The sequence below is a fragment of the Mauremys reevesii genome, linkage group 27 (genome assembly GCF_016161935.1).
Source record: "Mauremys reevesii isolate NIE-2019 linkage group 27, ASM1616193v1, whole genome shotgun sequence".
NCBI lineage: Eukaryota > Metazoa > Chordata > Testudines > Geoemydidae > Mauremys > Mauremys reevesii.
The window spans coordinates 737,494-757,231 of NC_052649.1; the positions used below are offsets into that span (position 1 = coordinate 737,494).

Consider the following 19,738-nt stretch of genomic DNA (forward strand, 5'->3'; position numbering starts at 1 on the left):
AATACATCCCAGAATGATGTTGGCTTTTTTTTGCAACAGCGTTACACTATTGACTCATATTTAGCTTGTGGTCCTCTATGACCCCCAGATCCCTTTCCGCAGTACTCCTTTCTAGGCAGTCATTTCCCATTTTGTATTTGTGCAACTGATTGTTATTCCTAAATGGAGTACTTTGCACTTGTCCTTATTGAATTTCGCCCTGTACACAGCCTTTCCCTGAATCCCAATGAAAGATGTGAGTCTTCTGGTTTACAGTTTAACTCTGCCCCAAGGCTTGTGGTAATTTTGCACAGAGAAACACTTACTTTGTCATATAGAGCACAAGAGAGTACAGATCATACAAAATAATAAAACCTACACCTATTTCCCTACCTTCACTCCAAGACATTATTTGGGCAGAAGTCAGGGTCTGATCTGGGGTTGTCCAGGTCCTTCTGGCTCCAATGTACGACTTGTGGACCGGAACACAGAGCCATCTTCTCCCAGGGCAGCTTGCTTCCTTTGCCCTTAACCAGACTGATCTCTTTCTTCCTTTTGCCCAAGGCTTTCCTTTCCCTGTGTGACTCTTTATTTAAATCATTCCCTGATTACCTGGCTTTCTTTGTTCTGTCTTTTGGTAACGTTCCACTGCTTCACAAAAACCGCTCTCTTCAGATGGAGAAGGAAGTATCTTTTCCTTTGGGAAAAGTAACTCTTTTGCATAACTTTTGTGTGGTCAAAGCACCGTCATTAACTTTCAGTGTTCCCCATTGTACACCTTCTGGAGTGTACCTGCTGTGGGTCCTGGTGGATATACAGATATAGGCTTTCCATGATGTAGCATTTTTATGATAACTTCAGAATAACTTTGCAATAGCAATCAGAATTCATAAGTTATATAGATAGAGCCCCCAAATTATCACATCCTGTGACACAAAAATTGAAGTGCCAAACCTCGATGCCAACTCTGCCCACATATCTACACCAGCGACACCATCACAGGACCTAACCAGATCAGCCACACCATCACCGGTTCATTCACCTGCATGTCCACCAGTGTAATATATGCCAGCAATGCCCCTCTGCTATGTACATCGGCCAAACTGGACATTCCCTACGGAAAAGGATAAATGGACACAAATCAGATATTAGGAATGGCAATATACAAAAACCTGTAGGAGAACACTTCAACCGCCCTGGACACACAATAGAAGATTTAAAGGTAGCCATCCTGCAGCAAAAAAACTTCAGGACCAGACTTCAAAGAGAAACTGCTGAGCTCCAGTTCATCTGCAAATTTGACACCATCAGTTCAGGATTAAACAAACACTGTGAATGGCTAGCCAACTACAAAAGCAGTTTCTCCTCCCCTGGTTTTCATACCTCAACTGCTAGAAGAGGGCCTCATCCTCCCTGATTGAACTAACCTCGTTATCTCTAGCCTGCTTCTTGCTTGCATATATATATCTGTCCCTGGAAATTTCCACTACATGCATCCGACGAAGTGGGTATTCACCCATGAAAGCTCATGCTCCAATACGTCTGTTAGTCTGTAAGGTGCCACAGGACTCTTTGCTGCAAAAATTGAAGTGGTAGATAATGACAAGGTCACATGAACTCTACAGAGTGATCTAGATTGGTTGGTAGGCTGGGGTGTCTTTGGCAAAACATCAGTTTTAATACATCCAAATGAAGCACGACTAGGAACAAAGAACAAGAAACATTAGGATGGGCGACTGTGTACGAGAAAGCAGTAACTCTGAAAAGGACTTAAGGGCCATGGTGGATAACCAGCTGAACATGAATTCACCAGTGCGGTGCTAGGACTAAGAAGGCAAATGATCCTTGCATGTAAATACAGGGAAATATTGAATAGGAGTAGGGAACTGTTGGTTGTGACCATTACTGGAATGCTATGTCCAATTTTGGTGGACACAGCATTACAGTGTGAATCCATCTTTTTAAAGGGATGGATTGGAAATGGTACAGGAAAAAACAGCATGAATGAATCAAGGAAAATCTGCATTGCAGTGAAAAAGTAAAGTAGCTCAATCTATTTAGTTTATTAAAGAGAAGGGGCAAGAGGTGACTTGATCATGATGTACTATTGCCTTGATATCTAATACCAGGCATAATGCATAACAAGATCCAATGGCTAGAAGCTGAAATGAGGAAAAGTCAAACTGGAAATAAGGCACATATTTTTAATGATAATGGTAATTAGCCATTGGGACAACTTAACAAGTGATGTGCTGAATTTTCCTTTTAAATTAAGACTGAATTTCTTTCTAAAAGTTATGCTTTAGCTCAGCCATAATTTATTATCTTGATGCAGGGATTGCTGTATGGCTTGTGTTACGCAGGAGCTTGAGGGTAGACTATAATATTGATGAATCTGTGAGATGAGCAGTTAGACTGAGCCAGTGTTTTGCTTTACTTTGGTTCAGTCTCATCTTTCCTTTGGAAAGACACACACAGATTGAATCATTAAGTTCAGGGTGGCTTCTTCTAGGGCTTCATCAGTCTCCACTACAAGAGAGAGGGTATGTAAGATAGGACAACCGACTCAAGAAACCTGGAATCAATTCCTAGGTTTACCGTAGGTTTCTTGTATGACCATGGACAAGGCACCTAGTGTATCCCATGCCTCAGTTCCCTTTTTGTAAAATAGGGATAATACTTCCCTGCATGATAGGGTACTGAGAATAAAATCAGTTCATCACTGTAAGGTGTTTAAATACTATGGTGCTGAAGGCTATATAAATACCTAGATAATGGATTAGCTACTCAGGCACTCCAGAGTTTGGTATGATATAAATGCCGAGACAGATAACTAGAAGCTCCATGTGGCTGAAACAGTGTCCACAGATAAGTCCTGCAGGGCCAAGTTGGCAGCTCTCTTCTATCAAGGAAAATTTGTATTTGGGCAACAATTCATAAAATCTCAGCAGTGACTGGCAAGTAAACACTTAGGGCTTGTCTACATGAACATTTAGTACACAGTAAAGTTGGGTATGACTCTACTGCTCACTGGTTTGCTGCAGACTAACTGCCTGTGTGGAGCCTGCTGATGCATATTAACAGTTCTTTAATGCCCTTTGATCAAAGAAGACTAGATCAAAGCACTTTAATAAACTGTTAATGTGTGTCTATAGGTTCCACATTGACAGTTAGTATACAGCAGGCTATTGCAAACCCCAGTTTTCCACAAGCTAAGACTATGTCTACACTAGCACTTACATTGGCAAAACTTTTGTCGCTTGTGTGTGGGGAAAAAACAGCTCTCGAGCGACATAAATTTTGCTGGTATAAGTGCTCATATGCACAGCGCTATGTCAGCGGGAGACACTTTCCCACCTACATAGCTACTGCCGCTTATTGAGCTGGTTTTATTATGTTGACAGGAGAACTCTCTCCTCTCGGCATAACACAGCTACACGTGTGATCTTACAGCTCTATTGGTACAGCTGTGCTGCTGTAAGCTTGTAACTGTAGACATGCCAGCAAGTTAAAGAAGTATGGATTGGATGAATGGACTATAAAGTGGGTAGAAAGCTGGCTAGATTGTCGGGCTCAACGGGTAGTGATCGATGGCTCGATGTCTAGCTGGCAGCCGGTATCAAGCGGAGTGCCCCAGGTGTCGGTCCTGGGGCCGGTTTTGTTCAACACCTTTATTAATTATTTAGATGATGGGATTAATTGCACCCTCAGCAAGTTCGCAGATGACACTAAACTGGGGGGAGAGGTAGATATGCTGGAGGGTAGGGATTGGGTCCAGAGTGACCTAGACAAATTAGAGGATTGGGCCAAAAGGAATCTGATGAGGTTCAACAAGTGTAGAGTCCTGCACTTAGGACAGAAGAATCCCGTGCACCGCTACAGGCTGGGAACTGACTGGCTAAGCAGCATTTCTGCAGAAAAGGACCTGGGGATTACAGTGGATGAGAAGCTGGGTATGAGTCAGCAGTGTGCCCTTGTTGCCAAGAAGGCCAATAGTATATTATATATAGGTGCATTGCCAGCAGATCGAGGGAAGTGGTTATTCCCCTCTATTCGGCACTGGTGAAGCCACACCTGGAGTATTGCATCGAGTTTTGGTCTCCCCCACTACAGAAAGGATGTGGAGAAATTGAAGCGAGTGCAGCGGGGGGCAACGAAAGTGATTAGGTGGCTGGGGCACATGACTTACGAGGAGAAGCTGAGGGAACTGGGATTATTTAGTCTGCAGAAGAGAAGAGTGAGAGGGGATTTCATAGCAGTCTTCAACTACCTGAAGGGGAGTTCCAAAGAGGATGGAACTAGGCTGTTCTCAGTGGTGGCAGATGACAGAACAATAAGCAATGGTCTCAAGTTGCAGTGGGGGAGGTCTAGGTTGGATATTAAGAAACACTATTTCACTAGGAGGGTGGTGAAACACTGGAATGAGCTCCCTAGGGAGGTGGTAGAACCTCCATCCTTAGAGGTTTTTAAGGCCCGGCTTAACAAAGCCCTGGCTGGGATGACTTAGTTGGGGTTGGTCCTGCTTTGAGTAGGGGATCGGACTAGATGACCTCCTGAGGTCTCTTCCAACCCTAATATTCTATGATTCTATGGCCTAATTGTTTGTGTAGACAAGCCCTCAATGCCTGTTTCCCATTTACACAAAGGCCCAGTGTAAAGAGGCCTTGGCGTGGACATAAATTACATTTGCTCCCACTTTAAGGCTCATTTATGGCGCTGCCAGCACGTTGTAGAGGGCTCTCCATATAAATGAGAATCAGACTCCAGTGTTGTTCTTCGCATGATTGCACATTACATTTCAGGTGTGTGAGTGCACAGTGCACTGTTGTTGGGAATTTTCCCCTCATTGATATCTGTTGGGGTGGTGCATGTCCCCTCTGCTACCTAGCACTGCTATGTGATGGTATAAAGGCCAGAGCAGCCCCCTCAGTTCCTTTTTACTGCCTAATATGGTTGTTGGAGGATCTGTCTTGCTGCTGCAGGTTTTACTTGTTTTACATTTGTATATAGTGGTAATAGTTAATAGTATAGTGTCTGGATAGTTTAGTAGTGGGTTTCCTTTATTGGGGGTCTTTTTTGTGCTCTGCTGTTCCTGCCATTTGGGTTCCAGTACCGAGTGCTAGGGCATGCCGTGGTCCCCAGGCTTCAAGCCCTGGAATGCCTGCAAGAAGTCAATGCCAGTTAGTGACCCGCACTCCAGGCGCCTGAAGTGTCTAGGAAAGGCTCTTGTCAAAGACAGGAGCCAAATTGCACAATTCTGGGTACAAGGGGAGCTGGTGGGAAAGAGGGGGAGAGCAAAGCATGCACTGGCTGGAATACTATGATTCATTGAGGTTCAGAGCTCCATTCCTTTCACGTATAACAGACTTGTTCTGTTTTTGGCAGACATATCTGATGAGGTTTTCATAAATAAATTAGGAAGAAAACAGTCAGCCCTACTTCAGAGAGAATCAGCTTCTCTTTTTTTGGGTAGATCAGTTTCCTGTATGCACTGCCCATCAAGGGAGAGATGAACACCAAGGTTTACATGGCAGAAGTTGGATTAAACAGAATGGAACCTACATCCAGAAGTGGCCTCATTCATTGTAAGTCAGTTTGCTGGACTGGTGGTTGATAGCTTTGGATCTGGAAAGAGCAGTAAAGAACCTTGAGGGTCTCTCCAGGTATCTGGATCTTGAATGCAAGGTGATGAGTATGGTCTCTTGAAGAGCTGGGCTAGATCTCTGTTGTATGAGTTTCCACTTCTACACAAGAGCATGCAATGGTAGGAAAAAAGAAGGACTCCTAAGCACTATGGTAATACAAATAATGAATAGTAATAGAAGAGCGTTAGTGATACTGTTTATGCCATTGTGGCTGAGGAGACTATGGTTCTAAGGCCTAATTAACCTAGCACTGGACTCTCCAATATCCCTTCCTCATACAGAAGGACAGGACTTGCAAAAAAAAAAAAAAACATTCCTCCATCCAAGACTAGATAGGTTCAGAACAGATATTTGGATGATGTGCTTATCACACTCATGGACTCTAGAAAGAAGGCAACAAATAAAATTTATTTTACTGTCTGATTTAAAATCCATAGTTAAACTACTATGTTAAAAAGGTGAAACATGGTCTTGAGTTTCTCCAGTAGGGACTTAATTGGGTGTATAAGAGTTTTTAAATAAAAAAGTTGTCTGTACTATAATGTTCTAAGCATATTTAAGAAAAGATGATTTTGTACAAATCATAACCTTGAATGCTGTCTCAGGACAACTTATCCTGATTCCAGACTCGTAAGATCATAAAGCACAACCTTGGAATCTTATTCTGGTTGTTACAACATTGCCTCAATTGAACCCTTGTGACACATGTAATTATATTTCAGTCTATTAAAGTAGACTTCCCAATAGCTGCTATCTCCAGAGAGATTTTTGAATTTGAGAGCTTTTGCTCTGTAAGGTGATGAGTCATTCCTGAACTAGAGCCTGATTAAGACACATGTGCTGATGAGTCATTCCTGTGCTAGTTCCAGCCAATCCACAAGCCAGGAGCTGGTCTGGTGATACTCATGTCAGGTACAAAGCCTCATAGGAGAAACAGCAGCTTATCCTGCTCAATGTTACTTCATGGTTTGTAACTCTCCCCTTCCTGATAGTGGTAATAGACTCCACAAGCCTTAGCCTGCTCCAGCCTTGCTCTTTCTCTGTCCTTGTTCCAACCCCACTCTGGACTCCTGATTCCAGCTCTGACCCCTGGCTCTGTGCACTAGGCCCAACTGCTATGGCTCCAACCACTTGGCAAGACCCCATCATGGTTTATGACACTCTCAAACTCAGTATTGTATTTTTAACTCAAACAAGAAGTCCTATCAACTGTCGTAGCATTCATCCCTAAAGTAAATTGAAGAAATATTCTTTTTTTCTGTCATCCATCAAACCCTAGCCTTTAGGAGTTCTGACAATCTCAGGGCAGAGAAGTTAGTTCTCTTGTAATCATAGAAATGTGGGGCTGGAAGGGACCTCAAGAGGTCATCTAGTCCATTTCCCTGCTCTGACCAACTTTATCAAGAGCATCCCTAACAGGTGTTTGTCTAGCGTGTACTTAAAAATTTCCAAAGACGGAGATTCCACAGCCTCCCTTGGTGTAACATACTCCGGTATCTTAGCTATTATTATAGTTAAAAAGTTTATCCTCATATCTAACCTAAATCTCCCTTGCTGCAGATTAAATGGATTATTTCTTGTCCTACTTTCAGTGGTCATGGAGAACAGTTGATTACTGTGCTCTTTATAACAGCCCTTAAGATTTGAAGAGTGTTATCAGGTGCCCCATAGTCGTCGTTTCTCCAGGGTAAACATGCCCAGTTTCTTTAACCTTTCTTCATAGATCATGTTAGTGAGCTCTTTAATGTTTTTAAGGAGGTAAATACTAATAGGAACTGTATGATCATGGGAGATTTTAACTTCCCGTATATAGATTGGGAAACAAATGCTAGTAATAATAATAGGGCTCAGCTTTTACTAGACGTGATAGCTGAGGAATTCCTTCATCAAGTAGTTGCTGAACCGACGAGGGGGGATGCCATTTTAGATCTGATTTTGGTAAGTAACGAGGACCTTGTTGAGGAAATAGTTGTAGGGGACAACCTTGGCTCGAGTGATCATGAGCTAATTCGTTTCAAAATAAATGGAAGGATAAACAAAATTGCATCTGAGACTAAGGTTTACGATTTCAAAAGGGCTAACTTTACTAAATTGAGGCGACTAGTTAGGGAAGTGGATTGGACTAACATATTTAGGGATCTAAAGGCGGATGACACCTGGGGTTATTTCAGGTTGAAGTTGCAGGAGCTATCAGAGGCCTGTATCCCGAGAAAGGGAAAACAGTTCGTAGGTAGCAGTTTTAGACCGAGCTGGATGAGCAAGCGTCTCAGAGGTGTGATTAAGAAAAAACAGAAAGCGTACAAGGACTGGAAAATGGGAGGGATCAGCAAAGAAACCTACCTTATTGAGGTCAGAGGGTGTAGGGAAGCAGTGAGAAAGGCAAAGAGCCGGGTGGAGATGGACCTAGCGAAGGGGATTAAAACCAATAGCAAAAGGTTTTTTAGCCATATAAATAGGAAGAAAACCAAGAAGGAAGAAGTGGGACCGCTTAAAACTTTAAACGGAGTGGAGATTAGGGATAATTTTGGCATGGCACAATATCTGACCGAATATTTTGCCTCGGTCTTTAATGAGGCTAATGAAGGGCTAAGGAATAGTGATAGAGGGACTGATGGGAATGAAGATATGGGGGTAGACATTATGGTATCTGAGGTGGAAGCCAAACTTGAACAGCTTAACGGAAGTAAATTGGGGGGCCCGGATAATCTTCGTCCTAGAATATTAAGGGAATTGGCGAGTGAAATTGCAAGCCCGTTAGCGATGATTTTTAATAAATCTCTAAACTCGGGGGTTGTACCGTTTGACTGGAGATTAGCTAATATAGTTCCTATATTCAAGAAGGGGAAAAAAAGTGACCCAGGTAACTACAGGCCTGTTAGTTTAACATCTGTAGTATGCAAAGTCATGGAAAAAAATTTAAAGGAGAGAGTGGTTACGGACCTTGAGGCCGATGGCAACTGGGACAAATTACAGCATGGTTTTACGAAAGGTAGATCGTGCCAAACCAACCTGATCTCCTTCTTTGAGAAAGTAACAGATTTTTTAGACAAGGGAAATGCGGTGGATCTAATATATCTTGATTTCAGTAAGGTGTTTGATACGGTACCGCATAAGGAATTACTGGTTAAATTGGAAAAGATGGGGATCGAAATGAAAATCCAGAGGTGGATAAGGAGCTGGTTAAAGGGAGACTGCAGAGGGTCGTATTGAAGGGTGATCTGTCGGGTTGGAGGGGGGTTACCAGTGGAGTTCCTCAAGGTTCGGTTTTGGGTCCGATTTTATTCAATCTATTTATCGCTGACCTCGGAACCAAAAGTAGGAGTGGGCTGATAAAGTTTGCGGATGACACAAAATTGGGAGGTATTGCCAATTCGGAAAAGGATCGGGATATCCTCCAGGGAGATTTGGATGACCTTGTAAACTGGAGTATTAGGCCTTGTCTACACTACAGGACTATTTCGAATCTACTTAAGTCGAATTTGTGGATTCGACCTTATGAAGTCGAATTTGTGTATCCATACTAAATACACAAATTCGAACTTCTGAGTCCACATTCACGGGGCCAGCGTCGACTTTGGAAGCGGTGCACTGTGGGAAGCTATCCCACAGTTCCCGCAGTCCCCGCTGCCCATTGGAATGCTGGGTAGAGCCCCCAATGCCTGCTGGGGGGAGAAATGTGTCGAGGGTGGTTTTGGGTAAGTGTTGTCATTGAACCGTCAATCACAAACTCCCTCCCTCCCTCCTTGAAAGCGGCTGCGGGCAATCTGTTCGTGCACTTTTCTCGTCAGTGACAGCGCGGACGCCACAGCACTGCAAGCATGGAGCCCGCTGCGATCATCGCCATTTTCTCCTCCTCACACTTTATTGTCCACCTCTTCCACAGTCAGCTGCTGAGAAATTGGGCTACTTTTCAATGGTGCTGCAAGCACTGGGGGACCATAGGGGACGTTTTACAAACATCAACGTCGGGTGGCCGGGCAAGGTTCATGATGCCTGTGTTTTCAGGAACTGTGGGCTGCTCAGACGCCTGCAGGAAGGTAGTTTCTTACCGGACCACAAAATAACTGTTGTGGATGTGCAGATGCCTATAGTCATCCTCGGGGACCCAGCCTACCCGCTAATGCACTTGCTCATGAAGCCCTATACATGCGCCTGGGACAGCGACAAGGAACTCTTCAAATACCAGCGAGCAGCGTGACCTGTGACTGTTCAGTTTCTTTACAGAGAAGCTGAACCTGCCCCTGTTTCTTTACCCAGTTACTGTTGACTCTCCTCTTCGGTTACATACCCTGCTTCACCCGTTACCCCCACTTCCAGCACACGTGTAAAAATAAAATACATGTCCCATTATTACTTAACAAAGGTTTCTTTATTCATGACTTTTCGTGAAAGGGTTGAAACTGGGACGCAGGCTGTGCTGGGTAGGGTGTGCGGTGATGTAAAGACCGCCTCTAAACTCAAGGAATGACAGGCTCCTGCTCCTAGAGCGGTCCGCAGTGCCGGAATGCTTCTTTCAACGGAGCCTGCCATTCCTCTTTATGGAATTCTGTGTGCGGGCGGATATGTGACCTTGTGGTGGAGGAGGACGGATACAGATTCCTCAGCTGCGTGACTCAGCGGTCCAGGACAAGGACCGCTGTATAAGATCTGTAACCGCCCTCCCCCGCTGCAAAGTCACATCTTCCCCGCCCACACAGATCCTGGAAACCACCTCCAAAAACCGACCAGGGTGCCTACTGACTGCACCGTGTGTGTGACCCGCTGCTGATCCTGCCCCCGTGTCTGCCCTGGGAAAGGTGACTGTCCTATGCAATTAACCACCCCCTTCCCCACGCCCCCCATTCAAACACAGTCTTCTTTGAAAAAACATAACGGAAACAGTAATTAACAGCAAAGCATTTTTATTAATTAAGTAGACAGTTAGGGGATGGGACTGGGATTGGGACTACTGTGAGTGTGGAAGTGAAGGACTTCGGCAAAGGTAGGGCATGAGAGCTTTTGGGTACTTGAGCACTGTGCTGTGGTGCAGTGACAGTATTCACGTCCCCGGCCGCCCCTCCTCCTGATTACTTTCGTTGAGGGGGGTATGGGACTTTGTGGCAGGGGAGTGCGGTTGCAGATACACTGCAGGGTGTCTCTGTCCTCCTGCGGTCCTGCAGAACATCCACAAGGCGCCTGAGCGTGTCCGTTTGCTCCCTCACTAGTCCAAGCAGCGTTTCAGTCGCCTGCTTGTCTTCCTCATGCCACCTCTCCTCCCGTTCGCTGTGTGAGCGCTGGCACAGAGAGACGGTCTCCCTCCACTGGCTCTGCTGGTCCGCCTCTGCTAGGTAGCAGCCCATACGTTCCTCGAACATCTTGTCCCTTGTCTTTTTCTTTCGCCGCCTAATCTTTGCCAGCCTCTGCGAGGGGGATGCTGTGGCAGGTCTGGAGACAGTGGAAGCTGTGAGATGGGAAACAGGGAGTGAATTCCTTGCAAAGATACATTTTGGCGAACAATTAACTGAGTCTAGGCTGTCTCTGTGAATTCTGGGTTGAGACCCCTGTGCCTGCTGGGGCACCAAATCATTTTCGCGGTGGATTCTGGGTAAATGTCACCAGTCATTCCTTCCTCCGGGAAAACAACGGCAGACAATCATTTCAAGCCCGTTTTCCCAGAATTGCCCTGGCATACGCCATAGCGTGGCAACCATGGACACTGTTTTGCCTTTTGTGTATGTCACCGTATGTGTACTAGATGCCGCTGACAAAGGCAGGCCAGCAGCGCTACACAGCAGCATGCTTTTGCTTTTGCATGACAGCAGAGATGGTTACCAGCCATATTGTACCATCAACCATACCATAAATTGGTAATAAGATGGTAATAAGATGGGCATGGTTACCTGTCCTTTTGCACTGCAACATTTGCTGCTGTCATAAGTGCCCCTGGCCGAGCAGCCAGGGGCGCAAAAGCAAAAACTGGGAATGACTCCCTGAGTCAATCCCTCCTTTTTGGTATCTAAAAATAGAATCAGTCCTGCCTAGATTATGGGCAAGTGTACTAGAGAACCACTGTATCATAGAACCAGAGAGCACAGTTGCTCTGTGTCCGATCCTGCAACAACACCACCTGTTCATTCCGTTCTTACCCCAGCCTTCCTGGGCTAACATACCATTGTCCCCCCACTTGTGTGATGAAGTAATAAAGAATGCAGGAATAAGACACAGTGACTTGTTTGTGAGAAATGACTGGAAGGAAGCCTCCAGCTGCAATGATAGTCCAGGCAGGACATTAAGGACTGTGGGTGAAGGAGCCCATCATCCCTCTGCTAGTCCAGGGGCAATTGAGTCTTTTATTTACAATGAAGGGTGGGGGCTGATGGAGCTCAGCCCCCTGTTGCAATGATGAGGACAGTTACCAGCCATATTGTACCATCAGCCATCAAAAATTAGGGCCAGGCGCCCTTGATTGACCTTACTGATACTAGTCGGCATGGTTACCAGCCCTTTTGCAATGCCCCATGTGCCAATAGGCTGATGATGAGGATGGATTTCCATCTTATTGAACCATCAGCCACCCATGGCGGGGGGGGAGCAAGGATGTTGGTGTTGAGTGCTGCACCATCGCGTCTATCTGCAGCATTCAGTAAAGATACGGTGACATGTAAAAGACTCAACAGAGGATTGTTTTCACTTCTGGTGGTGGGTGTGGTGTGTGCGCAAATTGCCGAACTATGCCCTGACTCACCGCAGACACTGTGTTTGACCCTAGAAGCATTTGGAGCTCATCCAGGAATGCAAATACTTTTCGGAGACAGCAGGAACTGTGGGATACCTTGCGTCCTCATTCCCCCCTCCCTCCATGAGCGTCCATTATATTCTTTGGCTTTCCGTTACGCTCGTCACGCAGCTGCGTGCTGAGTCTGTGCTATGCCGTGTGTCCGTAGATTTTTTTAAAAATACTTTGGACCAGGCGTAACATTACAGTAATTACCGTAATTAGATGCAGGAGTCTCTGAGCGAGATCACCCTGAGGAGGGTCACTGAAGGAGATATAGAGCGCATGCTGCGTGAAAGCTCGCACGAACCAGGGCCCGATGCAGCCGTGCTCGGGGAGGCAGTGCTCCCTGAGTACCTCATGAAAGCCTGGCGCGGAAAACTGTGCTACCACGGAGCACCCAATAAGGCAGCTCTCCCCAGGAACCTCCTGCGGAGGCTTTTCGATTACCTCCAGGAGAGCTTCGTGGAGATCTCCCAGGAGGATTTCTGTTCTATCCCCATATATAGAGAGACCTCCTTTTCACATACTTCAGATTCCTGTTATATTAAGAATAAATGTTTACATGTTTAAAGCACTTACCGACTGCTCCTTCCCCTGATTCAGGGTCCGGGTTAACGGCCGGGGAGGGTTGGTAGGGGATCTCCGTGACGGTGATGAAGAGATCCTGGCTGTCGGGGAAACCAGCGTTGTAAGCGCTGTCGCCTAACTCATCCTCCAGAAACCCTTCTTCATCTTCCCCGTCCGTGAACATCGCCGAGGAACTGGCCGTCGACACTGTCCCATCGTCAGAGTCCATGGTCACTGGTGGGGCAGTGGTGGCAGGCTCCGTAGCGTCCGTTTGCCGCTTTGATTTTCCGGTAGCCTTGTCTGGGGTCCTTGATTTTCAAGCGGCGCTGCGTTGCATCCCGACTGTATCCTCTGTCTCTCATGGCTTTGGAGACCTTCTCGTAGGTCTTCGCATTCCCTGTTTTGGAGCGCAGCTCCGAAAGCACAGATGCCTCGCCCCACACACCGATCAGATCGAAGAGTTCCCAGTCAGTCTATGCTGGGTCCCTCTTTCTATTCAGAGATTACATGAACTCCTTTGCTGGAGAGCTCTGCAGCGTTGCAGGTGCTGCGGAGCTCGCCCCGATGTCCAGCCAGGACGTCAGATTCAAAGTGCCCAGACAGGAAAATGAATTCAAATTTTCCCGGGTCATTTCCTGTGTGGCTGGTCAGAGAATCAAAGCTCGGACTGCTGTCCAGAGCGTCAACAGAGTGGTGCACTGTGGGATAGCTCCCGGAGCTACTAAGTTCGATTACCATCCACACCTAGCCTAATTCGAGCTAGCCATGTCGAATTTAGCGTTACTCCACCTGCCGGGGTGGAGTACCAAATTCGAACTAAAGAGCCCTCTAGTTCGAATTAAATGGCTTCCTGGTGTGGACGGTTGAGCGGTTAGTTCGAATTAACGCTGCTAAATTCGAATTAAAGTCCTAGTGTAGATCAGGCCTTAGTAACAGGATGAAATACAATAGTGAGAAGTATAAGGTTATGCATTTAGGGATGACTAACAAGAATTTTAGTTATAAGCTGGGGACGCACCAGTTGGAAGTAACGGAGTAGGAGAAGGACCTAGGAGTCCTGGTTGATTGTAGGATGACTATGAGTAGGCAATGTGATGTGGCCGCTAAAAAAGCTAATGCGGTCTTGGGATGCATTAGGCGAGGTATTTCTAGTAGAGATAAGGAGGTGCTAGTCCCGTTATATAAGGCGTTGGTGAGACCTCATTTGGAGTATTGTGTGCAGTTTTGGTCTCCCATGTTTAAGAAGGATGAATTCAAACTGGAACGGGTACAAAGAAGGGCCACTAGAATGATCCGAGGAATGGAAAGCCTGTCGTATGAAAGGAGACTTGAGGAGCTTGGTTTGTTTTCCTTAACCAAAAGAAGGATAAGAGGAGATATGATTGCACTCTTTAAATATATCAGAGGGATAAATACCAGGGAAGGAGAGGAATTATTTCAGCTCAGTGCTAATGTGGACACGAGGACAAACGGATATAAATTGTCAGTCAGGAAATTCAGGCGTGAAATTAGACGAAGGTTTCTAACCATCAGAGGAGTGCAATTCTGGAACAGCCTACCGAGGGAAACAGTGGGGGCGAAGGACCTCCATGACTTTAAGATTAAGCTAGATAAGTTTATGGAGGGGATGGTATGATAGGATAACGGGTTTAGTCAATAGGTCAATAACGTGCCACAATGGTAATTAGTACTAAGGGTCAATGATAGGATATTATTAGCCTTTTTCCAGAGGGTCTGGCTGGAGAGTCTTGCCCGCATGCTCGGGGTTCAGCTGATCGCCATATTTGGGGTCGGGAAGGAATTTTCCTCCAGGGTAGATTGGCAGTGGCCCTGGAGGTTTTTCGCCTTCCTCCGAAGCATGGGGCAGGGGTCGCTTGCTCGTGGATTATCTGCTACTAGAAGTCTTTAAATCATGATTTGGAGCATTCAACAGCAGAGTCAAGGGAGAGAATTATTTCAGGAGTGGGTGGATCGGCTTATGTGGCCTGCATCTTGCAGGAGGTCAGACTAGATGATCATAATGGTCCCTTCTGATCTTGAATTCTATGATTCTATGTTCTCTCTCTCCCCCCCATTATTTTTATTGCTTTTCTCTAGGTTCTCTCCAGTTTGTCCACATCTTTCTTAAAGTGTGACTCCCCAAACTGGTCACACTTCTCCAGCAGAGGCCTCAGCAGGGATAGCTCAGTGGTTTGAGCATTGGCCTGCTAAACCCAGGGTTGTGAGTTCAATCCTTGAGGGGGTCGCTTAGGGATCTGGGGCAAAAATTGGTCCTGCTAGTGAAGGCAGGGGGCTGGACTCAACCTTTCAAGGTCCCTTCCAGTTCTAGGAGATTGGTATATCTCCAATTATTACCTCCTGTGTTTTATATATAACACTCCTGTCAATACACCCCAGAATGACATTAGCCTTTTTTGCAACTGCATCACATTGCTGACTCATATTCAACTTGTGATCCACTATAATCCCCAGATCCTTTTCTAAAGAACTACTGCCTAGCTAGTTATTCCTGCAGGCACCGCCCACCCTCCCCCTGCATGATTCCTGGCCAATGGGAACTGCGAAGCCAGCACTCTGGGCGGAGGCAGCCCACAGAGCTGTCTGGCCACGCCTCCGCCTAGCAGCTGAACGAGGGGGATGTCGCTGCTTCCGGGGAGTGCCCCAAGTAAGCACTGCCCAGAGCCCACCTCACCCTATCCCGTGCCCCTGCCCCCTCCCACACCCAAACTCTGGTGCTGCTTGGTGAGGGGGAGCACAGGAATGCAGGGGACCGAGACTGCCCCAGCAGCAGCCAGAGTGCCTGGCGCAGGGCTGCCGGAGTTGCCCTTGAGCCAGGTGCACCAGTCACTGCAGAAGTCACAGAGGCCATGGAAAGTAACGGAATCTGTGACCTCCGTGACAAACTCGCAGCCTTATCTATAATTAAAAGATGATCCTGCTTTCCTTCCTGAAAATACACTGCTATGAAAATCCCATTGTAACAGATCTAGCACACAAAAAAATAATAGGGAAATTTATCCAATCTTTCCTGAAATTTCCATTCTTTGAGTAATAAGACCCACAGATTTTGCCCACCCTGGGGACAAATGGATCATCCAGACTAATGATGGAAATTGATATCCAAAGATTTGGAATTATTTCATTAAGGGAAAATTATCTCATTGCTCTGCAGTAGTAGAAATTGTGTGCTTTTTCTTCAAAGTATAGTTAACAGAAACTCTAATTTAGGAAAATAGGATGGAATTATCCTTGTGGAAGTTATCTGAACTTGAGAGAACTTGATGTGGTGGACCATTCACCTGCTGTCCATGATTGACGGGTTTAGTTCTGCCCTCAAACTGCAAGGCAACTGAAGTAACACTGTAATGGTTCTGTGGACTATGTTACTCAAAGAAAAGAAATGTTCAGGAAAGCATGGATAAATATTACTGTTCCTGTCTTTTGGTGAGAATTTGTGTTGAAGAGATTGATTTCTCCCACTTCCAGCAGACAAAAATAAAATGTGACTCATTTGCCGCTTAACTGCTCTGTAACACTTCAACTTTATTAGAACTTGAAGTGCTGCTCCATGCTTATCCTAAATGACTTCAAATATGTGTATTATCTAAGAAAGTTCAGCCATGAATTCCATGTCAATACAATTGTTTTAGTCACAGCCACTCTTAGGAAGTCATTTCTTGGAAAGCTGAATCTAAAAAGATGTGTTCTCTGTCCTTTTTTCCCTGCCACAGACAGAATCTTTATAAAAACTGTCCAGAATGTTGTTTAATTTGACATCAAGCCCAGAGGTCTGCTTGTATCCAAAACAAATTGTACGTCAAAATTGTTTTCTTCTTACATTTCTGTTTTCATTGTAATTTGAGAGTCAAATTAGAGCTCAAGCAATTTGACTTGTATCAGCAAACAGTGGCAAGCCTCAAGTCACTTCTACCTGTTGAGATTAGTGAAACAGCCACTAAAAATCCATTAAATACATGTACAAAACATTTTTCTGACTTCACATTGTAGTATGAAAAAAGAATTGTGAAAAGTTTTTCATCTTTTCTATCTTTTATCAAGGATACCACTGTCTCTGATCTTTGATGTGTTATTGCTATTATCAGAAATATACTTTGTTACTATAAACGTTTTTTGATATAGGATTGCAACATGTACACACTTCTTATCTAAGTTAAGCATTCTTTTTCTTTTATTAAGACATCTCTCCAGCATTCTAATCTCTACTCCACGTGAGAGAATATTTATCTTTAGAGGAATTGAAGTTTTCTACCTGTAACTGATGTTAACCGAAGGTGACAGCCGTAACTCTTTGATTAACTTCATCTGAACAGCTGGGTAGTAATAACATTTTTAAAGCATTATATTGAAAAAGTAATTGATAGATGGAGGGTTTGATGCAGTGACCTTGTACTCGGAATGTGTCATCATTTGTAAAAGTAAATTTTATAAATTGCTTCTCTGGAACAATTTTTTTTTATTACAGTAGTGCCTAGGGGCCAACCAAGAATGGGGTCCCATTGTACAGTAACTCCTTGCTTAACCATGTAGTTATATTCCTGAAAAATGCAATTTTAAGCAAAACGATGTTAAGCGAATCCAATTTCCCCAGAAGAATTAATGTAAATAGGCGGGGTTAGGTTCCAGGGAAATTTTTTTCACCAGACAAAAGACTATATTGTGTGTGTGTGTGTGTGTACACACAGACACACGAGTATAAGTTTAAACAAACAATTTAATACTGGTACACAGCTATGATGATTGTGAAGCTCGGTTGAGGTGGTGAAGTCAGAGGGTGGGATATTTACCAGGGAATGCCTTTCTGCTAAATGATGAACTAGCAATCGGTTGAGCCCTCAAGGGTTAGCCCATTGTTGTTAATGTAGCCTCACACTCTACAAGGCAGCACAAGTGGAGGGAGGGGAGACCGAATGGCAGACAGAGGCAGAGAGACACACCATGTGTGTGAGAGAGAGATTGCATTGCCCCTTTAAGTATGCTGACCCCACTCTAAATACACTGCCTTTTTAATCAGATCAGCAAGTTGAGACAGCAGCTCCTGCCAGCAAGCTCCCTCCATCCTGAGCCCTGTCGTCTCCCCACCCTGCTCTTTGGAAATGGGGTAAGCGGGGAGCAGGAGGAGGGGGACACCCTGACATTAGCCCCCCACTCACTCCCCCCCTCCCCCCAGCACAGCAAGCAGGAGGCTCCGGAGAGCAGTTCCAAGGCAGAGGGCAGGAGCAGCACATGGAAGTGCGGGGAGGGACAGCTGAACTGCCGGCAATTGATAGCTTGCTGGGCGGCTGCCGCACAGGGAACTTAGGGGAGCAGGAAGCTGACAGGGGAGCTGCCGGTCCACCCTGGTTCCAAAACCCCACCAGCTAGCTCCAACAGGCTGCTCTTCCTGCAAGCAGTGGACAAAGCAAGTGGCTGCCAAACGACATTATAAGGGAGCATTGCGCAACTTTAAACGAGCATGTTCTCTAACTGATCAGCAACGAAACAACGTTAACCAGGACGACTTTAAGTGAGGGGTTACTGTACTAGGTACTGCACGAATATAAAATGAGAGAGTCCTACCCCAAAGTGCTTACTGTCTAAATAGACAAGGTAGATAAAGGATATGGGGGAAAGGCTGTAACGTAGAAAAAGCGGGATGGTTTTAAAATACAATGTTAGTGCTACTATTTCTTTTTTAAATGTTTAAATGTTCTGAATGTGGTTTAGTGAGGAGTGGATTAGTTAGGTGGAAAAAACAAGGAAGGGTGAGAGGACATAGCAGGAATATGCTGGTGAGAAGGAGGAAAGGAAGGAGTGAGGCTGAGGTGAAGAGACTGAGGGAGAAGGGCAGACTGGAAACTATAGGAAACAGTCTTGTGACATAGTCAGCATTTGATGTTCCCTGCTTATGTGCAAATGATCTGCTGGCTTCATTCTCTGGCTGTCTTCACCCTGCAGTTTCTTTCCCCTTGGCCAGGTGTCACAAGGATCTTAGTGGGCCCAAAGGGGTTTATGCATCTCCCTTGCACAGTTCTGGGTCCAAAGGGAGCTGGTGGGGAAGGGGAAGCCTTGGCTCCCCCCCCCCCCCAGTGCTGCAGTACTTGGTTTAAACTGTTTCTGCTTCTAATTAGTACATTAATTAAATACTTGGAAGAAATTAAACTGCTTCTGCTTCTAATTAGTATATTAATTGAATACTTTGAAGGATACTTACTCTCTATTCCTACCCCCTGGTTCCATAGTGCTGTTCGAAGACACAGACAAGGCATTCCCTCCTCCAGAATAAAAGCCTTGAAAGCGAGTGAATGCAGAAAGATGAAAATCTTCCACCTTTGTTTTTGGATGTCAGTTTATGTGGATGCGGACATTCTGAACAGTGGACCAATGAACTTAGTCTGAAATATGTTGTGAGGTGGTGATATATAATTATATTTTACAAATATTTAACTAGCCAAGGTTAAAACTCTACTGAAGATAGATATATATATATATACATATATAGTAGTTTAATGAACATTGTAATGGTTTTACTGGGGTAACTGTTAGAGGAAAAACCTGCAGATTTCACTGAGTATAGAAATTCTTTGTATATACTGACCACTGTGAATTATTGTACACATTTGTGTGCTCTCATCACAACAAAAATAATGATGGGGTGCAAAGAAATTTGTCTAACATGGATTCCTCTTTTTGTGGTATGTGGAAGACTTTGGAACTTGATTTTCAGAGGTGTTCAGCACCTGCAGTTCTCATTCACTTCCTAGTGTTCAGTATCTCTGAAAATGGGGCCCTG

General features: G+C 45.1%; 1 protein-coding gene across 20 annotated transcripts in view; it reads left to right on the forward strand.

Moving 5' to 3' along the window:
• Positions 1-19,738, forward strand: part of TANC2 (tetratricopeptide repeat, ankyrin repeat and coiled-coil containing 2) — a 631,662-nt gene that overhangs the window by 184,069 nt on the left and 427,855 nt on the right. The window contains exon 4 of one of the 20 annotated variants that reach the window (XM_039516565.1): positions 5,453-5,564. The exons of the other annotated variants lie outside the window; for them this stretch is intronic. The gene's annotated coding sequence lies outside the window, so the exon portion shown is untranslated. The remainder of the gene's footprint in view (positions 1-5,452; positions 5,565-19,738) is intronic. 20 annotated transcript variants of the gene reach the window in all.